Source organism: Dipodomys merriami, unplaced genomic scaffold, assembly GCF_024711535.1.
Source record: "Dipodomys merriami isolate MVZ:Mamm:240054 unplaced genomic scaffold, mDipMer1.0.p SCAF_7, whole genome shotgun sequence".
Lineage (NCBI taxonomy): Eukaryota > Metazoa > Chordata > Mammalia > Rodentia > Heteromyidae > Dipodomys > Dipodomys merriami.
The window spans coordinates 4405001-4415211 of NW_027206290.1; the positions used below are offsets into that span (position 1 = coordinate 4405001).

At 36.8% G+C, this 10211-nt stretch overlaps 1 long non-coding RNA gene across 1 annotated transcript in view; it reads right to left on the bottom strand.

Annotated features, from left to right (window-relative positions):
• The window catches only part of LOC138816596 (uncharacterized), a 12351-nt gene extending 2393 nt beyond the window's left edge, over positions 1-9958 (bottom strand). Inside the window, exon 1 of the long non-coding RNA XR_011368690.1 lies at positions 9872-9958. This is a non-coding gene — a long non-coding RNA (uncharacterized lncRNA). The remainder of the gene's footprint in view (positions 1-9871) is intronic.
• Between the last annotated feature and the right edge of the window lie 253 nt (positions 9959-10211).

Here is a 10211-nt window from a genome sequence, read left to right on the forward strand (position 1 = left end):
AAAATAGAAACTATTCCTGCCCTTTCCTTCAACACATACAAAGACAAATGCCCAATAATATAAACCACTTGAATTTTAAAAATCCATTTCCTACAAAAATTAAAGTAATTAAATGTCATTTCAATTTTTATACAAAGAATTCATTCTAGCCTGATATCATAAAACCTTGAAGTTATGAATAAACTACTATTTACCTGTGAGAGTCTTTCTAGCTGTTTGCAATACATTATTTTATGAAGTGATTGTACAAGGAACTTGCAATTCCATTTCATGTTATGAGTACAATCTTGATCAATATCACCACTTCCATTATTTCACTCCATTTTTCTCACCCCTCACCCTCAAGTTACACAGTTCAAATTTTACATAATGTTCATTGAATATAATTGAAGTAGGCCCTAAGAGGAAACTTGAGCTGGTACAGCTTCTTTCCAGGCTTTGCCTTTGTTTAGGGATTTTAGAAAAAAACCTTTAAACAAGATTAACTAGACCTTGGCTCCAACCAGCCCAGTTCCTGGAATGGAAAGAATGCTTCTAGGCCCCCCTCCCCTTAACAAACAACCTAACCCCACCTTGATTGTTCTGTTAAGGACTGACCAATAAAACAGATAGGTTGTAATCTGGTTCCTACTTACGTAAACTCTGCCTTTTTCACAGGCTTATGGTAAACTCCACTAAACTCCTTTGTGTATGCTTACCCTAAGCTCTGCCTTATCGTTGAATTCGTGTCATTTAAACCAAAAGTCATAGGCTGGTTTAAACAGCCATTATGTGACAAACTGTAATCTCATTGGCCACCTACATGTGGTCTAGCATGACTGTGCAATATTTTGGGTGTGTGACAATCTCATTGGTCACCTGTGTGACCAGGCTTGACCTTGTGAATTTTGCCTTTAAAAACCAAAGTACGTGGGCCGCTAGGTGTTGCAATATCAGCTCCCGAGCCTGTTCTGCAGCCCTGGCTGGTCAGTGTAGGAACCTTCTCAATAAAGTTGCTTCTTTATTAACAACTTATTTGCGGGCTTAGTTGGGCTCTGTCACTCCGGTCGACTAGGTGGGCTTGCTTGCCTGAGTAGGGGTCTTCCTACTACATAATGACTATATTTTCTCAGCCTTCTTTATTCCATTCATCTTCCCTGTTCACTTCTCCCTCCCTGAACAAGTTCCTGCTTCCCGGTATTCATAGTATTAAATAGTTCCTTAGTTGCACAGAGGACTTAAGAGCAGTTACACCATTGGCCTCCGCTCCTGAGTATATTATTAGTTATTGTTAGTATATTAGACAGTTTGTTTGTGTATGTATAAAACCATTTGCATGTTATGGGCAAAAGAGATAAATGGAGACTTCTTTGAAGAATGGCCATGTCTTTCTTTCTGATGAAAGTAAAGAACTCCATTCTGTATATATCCACATTTTCTTGATCTATTCATCTACTATGCTTCCATCAGAAAGAATCACATTGCTCCAATTGTAAGGAAATGGAAAGATTGGGAAAAATAAGTGAAGTAAGCCAGACCCAAAGAAACATAGGCTCCATGGTTTCCCTCATTTGTAATAATTATTATATGTCTAGGATAGTCCTAGGAGAGAATCACAATGACTAAAAATTTATGTACAAATGAACATATAAACTGATGCCAAACAAAGTGAACTCCAAGATATGGAAACAAGAGTTTTTTTTAAAAAAAAATGTAATGTACTGTGTGGTTATTTCTTTTTTCTTTTTTATTTCTTTTTTTCATAAATTTATTTTTAAACAATTTCAGACTTATACAAATTTCAAGAATAGTGCAAAGAATCAGATTAAAGTGAGAAACCACACCTACATTTTGTTACTTTCACCATTTAGTCATTGATAGCAAAACATCCCAGTCTAAAATCATACCACCCACAAAGCTGTCATGTTTATCATCTTCCTAGATCAAAAACAGCCATCTTTCCTTTTATGACAATGAAAACTATGAATACAGGCAGTCATTTTATAGAATGTGATTCAGTTTCGTTTTGTCGATTATTTCCTCAGCATTAGACCTAGGTTGTGCATTTTTTCCACCCATTTTCCTTTGATTCTGTGTCCTCCTCCTAGCTTCCCTCTTTATTTATTTATTTATTTATTTATTTATTTATTTATTTATTTATTGTGAAAACACTGTACAGAAGGGTTACAATTACATGGGCAAGATAATGAGTACATTTTTTATAAAGTATTGTAGCCTCCTCCTTTGTTTACCCTTAACATCCCTTCCCAGCCTCCCCCCCCGCCCCCCCACCATATCCTCCCCCCCCCACCAAAGTTGTAAAGTTTGTTTTCTACATAACAACTTGTACTTCTCATTGTTGCAACGGGTCCACCTGTATCCTTATTTAAACGACTTGTTTTTCCCCTTCCCCTTCACAAATTATACTGACATCAAATACAGTGAAAACAGGAGTTATACTGTGGGGGAGGGACATACAAAGCAACAAAGAAATAATCTTATAAATGTGTTAGAAACAAATGCATGAAAGAAAAACAAACATTTAAATACATATCTAAGGGTTCATTTTCCTAACATCACCTTATCTGACCTTTTCTGCTTGACTCATACATATTCTAGATATTGCAAATAAGGGAAACCAGGGGACCTACATTTCTTTGGCTAGCTTCCCTCTTATGTGCAGTACATATACCATATGTGGGGTCAAGAACATAGACTCATCTAAAAACAATATGACAAATTAAGAAGAACTCCTTGTGTCTTCCTCCCCCTTAGTTTATACCCTGCTGTCACTGTTTATGATTTTGGTATACAGTGTCATGTAGATACATTTATCTGATTTAGGAAAGGAAAGAGAAATAACCAAATGGTCAGACAAAGGACAAAAGTGGAACCTATACAACAGCAATACTCACAAGACAATATGTTGGAAATGAACTGTACAACTTGGGGGGAGGAGAGTCAGGGGGAGACAAAGTGGGAGAAAATGAGGGAGAAGGTAACAATATTTGACAAGAAATGTACTCATTACCTTACTTTTGAAACTGTAACCCCTCTGTACATCATCTTTACAATAAAATTAAATTAAATTTTAAAAAAGAGAATGGCCAATAAACTTATTAGGAAATACCCAATATCCTTGTCTATAAAGGTAATGCAAATCAAAACAACATTGAGATTCTATCTCAATTCTGTCCCCTCCACCCCTCTCCCAGTAAGATGGGCCAGCATCTAAAACTCCAACAATAACAATATCAAACATTGGCAAGAAATGTGCGTGAAAAGGATCCCTGTCACAGTGTTGGTAGGAATGTAAAGTAGTGCAACCATTCTGGAAGACGGTTTAGAGATTCCTTAGAAAACTAAACAGAAATGTGTGTGGCAGTATCCTCTCTCCACCCACTGATGAGCATATCTTTCAGGCCATCAATGCTGGTTGCATTGAGGACATACTAGAATGGCAAGGCTTTGCTGCCCTAGAAGGCATGAATGGCATTCAAAAGTTTCAGATCCATGGAGATGGAAGGTCCACAGATCGCCTACCTCCTGCTCACACATGATTTAATCAGCTGGACCTGCCTGCTTATGAGAGCTTTAAGAAGCTCCGTCACATGGCCATCCAAGAGTGCTCTGAAGGCTTTGGGCTGACCTAAATGGCACAATTTGGTGTGGTTTTTCTACCATTGTTGGACCTGGGGAGGGGAATGTTTAAAAAGAACCAGAAAGAAAATGTCAAAAACCAATAAATGAAATCCACTAACTCACCAAAAAAAAAAAAAAAAAAAAAAAAAAAAGACAGAAAGAAAGGAAGGAAGGAAGGAAGAAAGAAAATTAAACAGAATTACACTATGTATCCTGTGTGATTCAGTGATACTGTCAAGCATCAACTTAGAATATGGCAAGTCAGGATATGGTGAAGCTACTTGAACATCTATGTTCATTACTACATTATTCACAATAGCCATGTCATGGAAACAGCCCTAATGCCCAACAAAAGATCAGTAGATCAAGAAAATATGAAATATATTCACAATGGAATTTTACTCATCTATCACAAAGAATAATATTATGTCACTTGAAGGGCAATTAATAGTCCTAGAATAAAAATATGCTAAGTAAAGTAAGGCTCAAAGAGATAAAAGGCACATGATTTCTCTATCTGGAAGCTAGACATCAATGGAATAACAATGTTGACATAAACAAAAATATTCAACAATGTTAAAAACCCATCAAGGTTGCTTTCTTGATTTCCAAAATCCCTAACCCAAGAACACTTTTGGTTGCTATATTTCTGTAACTTTGTTCATGTCCCTGTTGCCTAGTGAACTGATGGGTTTAATTACTGTCTACTGTAGCATTTAGAAGACCTTATTATTATCAAGTAAATTTCACAAATTTTGGTTGAAAAGCCACTTGCATCAGGATCACTTGAAAAATATGCAAAGTACAAATTGTCACACAACTACTGTTTAAGATAGAACTAAGAAATCTTTATTTTCTACTAGTATTTTGAGTGGATATTCTTTCCAATGTAAACCTGGTTAAGTATTTGCTTAAAAGATGAGATATCTTTATTCCCAAAATTTGTGTCCTGCCATCAGCCATAATATGTAGGTCAATGCTTTGTTGAACTCCCTATAAATGAGGAGGCTATTCCCCTTTTAAGAGGTAGAAAAGCCATAGATATGAAACAGACAGAGATTAAAGGAAAGCAAGTTGAAGTTCAATTGTGCCTCACTCTCCACTAATAGAAGAGATAAAGTAAAACTACCGCCTGTTGTTAGGTTATTGTGCACCTCCTTGAAGATATAAAACTGGGGAATCTGTGTCCTAGAATACCTAACTTACTTTGTATGCTCAAGACCTTCAACAGATGTCAGGATGCAAAAGTGATCCAAAACATTTATTATGAATTAATTTGAAAAAAAAGTGTTTATAAATAAAAATGGAACTGGAGAAGAACATTTTGAGACATTACTATTATTGTTCTTATCATTGATATTAAACAAAAGTTTCCAAAGACTCCACATAGAGTTCCCTTATTACCCAGCAATACCACTTTTGGGCATGGCAAATAAGGCCATACTAAGGCTACAAGCACAACTACATTTATTGCAGCATTATTTACCATAGTTAAGATCTGGAGCCAACCCAGATGCCCCTCAGTACATGAATGGATCAAGAAAATGTATATATAGCCCACTTATATATTGGGCAGTTGTTTCTTTGAGGATTTCTTGTTGGGAGATTTAATTTTTTTGAGTTCCAGGTATATTTTAGATATGAGACTCTTGTCTGTTGTATGGCTAGTGAAGATCTCGCGATCTGTGGGCTTTCTATTGATTAAAATACTGTACAGAGGGGTTACAATTACATGGGCAGTATAATGAGTACATTTCTTATCAAGCATTGTAGCCTCCTCCTTTTTTTCCCCTTCCCATCCCTTCCCATCCATTCCTATCCTCCCCCAGCTCCCCTACCCAATTCTCCCCGATCCCCCCTCCCCCCCACCAAAGTTGTAAAGTTCGTTTTCCACATAACGACTTGTACATCTCACTGTTGCAATGGGTCCACCTGTATCCTTATTTAAACGATTTGTTTTTCCCCTTCCCCTCCACAAATTATACTGACAGCAAATGCAGTGAAAGCAGGAGTTATACCGTGGGGGAGGGACATACAAAGCAACAAAGAAATAATCATATAAATACATTAGAAACAAATGCATGAAAGAAAAAAAACATTTAAATACACATCTTAGGGTTCATTTCCCTAACATCAACTTATCTGACCTTTTCTGCTTGACTCAGACATATACTAGATATTGCAAATAAGGGAAACCATGGAACTTATGTTTCTTTGGGCCTGGCTTACTTCACTCAATATAATTTTTTTCCAAGCCTTTCCATTTCCTAACAAATGAGGCAATGTCATTCTTTCTGATGGAGGCATAGAATTCCATTGTGTATATATACTACATTTTCTTGATCCATTCATCTACTGAGGGGCATCTGGGTTGGTTCTATATCTTAGCTATAGTAAATAATGCTGCAATAAACATAGTTGTAGTGGTAGCTTTAGTGTCGTCTTGTTTGTAAACATTTGGGTAAATGCCCAAAAGTGGGATTGCTGGGTCACAGGGGAGTTCTATGTGGAGTCTTTTGAGGAACCTCCATACTGCTTTCCAAAGTGGTTGAACAAGTTTACATTCCCACCAACAATGCAGTAAGGTTCCCTTCTGTCCACATCCCCTCCATCATCTGTTGTTATTAGAGTTCTTGATTTTATCCATTCTAACTGGGGTGAGGTGCTATCTCAATGTTGTTTTGATCTGCATTTCTTTTTGGCTAGGGAGGTTGAGCATTTCTTCATGTATCTATTGGCCATTCTTATTTCCTCTTCAGAGAAGTTTCTCTGTAAGTCTTTAGCTCACTTAATTATTGGGCAGTTGTTTTTTTTAAGATTTGTTGTGGGGGATTTAATTTTTTGAGTTCCAGGTATATTTTAGATATGAGACCTTTGTCTGTTGTATGGCTAGTGAAGATCTTCTCCCAATCCATGGGCTTTCTCTTGATCTTGCTAGCTATGTCCTTTGTCATGCAGAAGCTCTGCAGCTCCATGAAATCCCACTTGTCCAACCTTTCTTTGATTTGTTGTGTTTCTGGATCTCTTAGTCCCATGGTTTCCCTTATTTGCAATAAGTTGTATATGACTGAGACAAGCAGAAATGGTCAGATAAGTTGGTTTTAGGTGAAATGAACCCCAAGATAAGGACTCAAATGTTTTTTTCTTTCTTGCTATTGTTTCTAACATAGTTATAAGATGAATTCTTTGTTGCTTTGTATGTCCCTCCCCCATGGTATAACCTGTTTTCACTGTATTTGATGTTGATATAATTTGTGGAGGGGAAGGGCAAATCCAAATTGTTTAATAGGGATACAGGTGGACCCATTGCAACAATGAGATGTACAAAACGTTATGTTGAAAAATGAACGTTACAACTTTGGCACGGGGATGGGGGGGAAGGGAGAGGGGAAGGGACCTGGAAGGGAGTGGGGGAGATGGGAAGGGATGGGAAGGGGAAACAAAGGAGGAGGCAACAATGCTTGAGAAGAAATGTACTCATTACTTGTCTGATGTAATTGTAACCCCTCTGTACAGTACTTTCACAATAAAAAATGTATACATAAATATACCATGGAATTCTATGCCTCCATCAGAAAGAAAGACATTGCCTCATTTGTTAGGAAATGGAAAGACTTGGAAAAAATTATATTAAGTGAAGTAAGCCAGGCCCAAAGAAACATAGGTCCCATGGTTTCCCTTATTTGCAATACCTAGTATCTGTGTAGGACAAGCAGAAAAGGCCAAAAGCTATGTACATATGACCAGATAAGATGATGTTAAGCAAAATGAGTCCCAAGATAGGGACACAAATATCTTTTTTCTTTCTTGCTATTGTTCCTAACATATTTATAATGTACCATGTGGTTTTTTTGGTTTCTTTGTACGTTCCTCTCCCATGGTAAAACCCCTATTTTCACTGTATTTGATGTTGGTGCCCTGCATCTTGTATATTCACTTCTCTAATTGGGGGAGGACAAGGGGAAAAACAAAATGTTTAAATAAGGATACATTGTAACAATGAGATGTAGGAAACAAAACACTGTTGAAAATGAACTTTACAACTTGGGCAAGGGGGGAAGGGTAGCTGTGGAGGTGGAAGGGAAGGGATGGTAGGAGGAAAACAGAGGAGGCAACAATGCTCAATAGGAAATGTTCTAACTACCTTGCTCGTGTAATGGTAACCCTTCTGTACAGCATTACAATAAAAAATGTACAAAAAAAGTTTCCAAATGAAGATAGTGTTAGGTCAACTTTGATTTTGATTTTTTTTTAATCCTAGCAAGAAAAATACAGGAAGATACAGTTTTCTTCAAGAATTAATATCTTACTTTGGCAAGTTAGAAAGGTTATTTGGATTCAGGTAATCATTTTTATGTTACAAAATCCACATAATTAGCCTGTAACTTTGTTTAGAAATGAGCAAAGAACATGTGAGCTTAGAAATTCCTTATTTTATGGATACTGAAATAAATCAGAATTATATAAGCTTGTCAATAACTTAGAATATTTTTATAAGACAGGAAAGGGAATTTATTTTTCCAGATAACTCAACAGGGACTATATATTCCTGTGTCTTATCTACTATTAACATCTGTTGACTCAATGGAATCTTTGAAGGTGTCTACCCAAATATTGCCCTATTAAGGAAGCCATTTCCAGCTTCCTTTGATGAAGATTATAACTTGCACTTCATTTCTCTCTCCTTCCTTCCTTCCTTCCTTCCTTCTTTACTTCCTCCCTCCCTCCCTCCCTCCCTCCCTCTACCCCCTTCTCTCTCTGCCTCTCTTTCTGCCTCTCTCGCTCTCTCTATTTGCTAGTCCTGGGACTTGAACTCTGTGCTTTGGCACCATCTGTGGGATTCTTTTGCTCAAGACTAGTACTCTATCATTTGAGCCATTACAGCACTTCCAGCTAATTGTCTCCCAGACTTTTCTGCCTGGGTTGGAGTGAAACTGGAATGCTCAGATATCAGTCTCCTATGTAGCTAGGATTTCAGGTGTGAGCCATAGATGCACAGCTGTACTTCATTTTAATTTACTCTATATCATTGATCTCTGTCCTGCACTCTTTCCATTTTATTAATTTATTGTCTTTTTCTCTCAAATAACATAATAAAAGTAGAAGGTCTAAATAAGTGAGTCACTTTGACCACAATAGCCTGTTGATTTAAGATTTGGGAATGATAATAAGATAAACAATGTTGCAAAGAAAGGGTTGTAAATTAGTGGGTCTGAACAGCTTTAATGAGGTAACAAACATATATATAGCTGTTTCCAGTTGGACACTTGGAGTACAAAGAGTTACAAGAAAGAAATATCATTGATGCCTCAGTCAGAATTGGCCAAAATATGTTTTATGGAACACTCTGGAAAATAAGACTAGAAAGTACTCTGTTAAGCCACGTTCTTCCTATGTGATATATAAACACACCAAAATCTATAACAAACCCTGAAGTAAAGAAACCTCCTTATGTTGACTATGCATCATTTTTTTAATTTAGTCAATTACATATTCCTTTTACTTTCCCACATCACATGCATTAACAAGTTTCAAATATGAAATTCTAATGAGATTTATGAATTACATCCTGTTTACCCATATATAGAGAGAATTGTTGGACAATTCTGATGAAAAACCATATAAATAGTGGACTGCAGTTTTGATGCCCAATGACAGCAGAAGAAAATAGGTGTCACGAAGAGAGAGAGAGAGACAGACAGAAATACAGATAGACAGACAGAAAGGCAGACAGATACACAGACACAGACACTGACACAGATCAAACACTTTAATCATTCTAATCAATCTGAGTCATCATCCTATTCCATAGTGCCCACCAAATAGGATAAGGTTCTATCTTTTTACAAAATGAATATATTCAAATCTCAGTCTGTCACAAGAACCCTCACAAATATACCCAGATAGAATTATCAGTTTAATAATGATTTACCAGATATTGTGTTTCCTTTTACCAATCAGCTTAATATCTAATATTAACTGTCATATATTTCATGGATCCCTGAAGTGACTGTATTCATTTTATTGATATTAAGAACAGATTACTCCCATTAATATTCAACACAAAACTGGAGGGAATGCTGTTTTCCAATGAGTTCCTGTCCAAAAGTTACTTTAATAATTACCAGTTTAATGACTTGTTCTTCACTACATCCTGATACTATAAACATTAAATGTTAATATTCAAGGAGAGAACTGAGCCCAGGCAGTGAATATCTTCTGTGTCCCTTCCCAGATCATAACTGCCAACCTTGATGGGTCTTTGAAGTCAGTGCAGGGATGGAAATGGCACAGTGCTGGATGCATCAGCAACAAGAGCTCCAGATGTTCTGACAGGTGGTCTCCAGGAAGGCTTCACTATCAGGGCAATTAATATGGATGTGACCTTCATCCTGAAACGAGCCAAAGAAATGTTTTGATATTTCTCACACTTCAGGTCTGAGACCATTTCACAGCAGTCAAGATCAGATAGAACAAGCCTATTAAGGCTCCCTGATTTCAAACATACAAAGTATGTTGAGAGAAGAGAACATTTACCATGGAAGGGCGAAACTATTTTAAGTGTTTTCCTTCCATAAATGACAAGATTA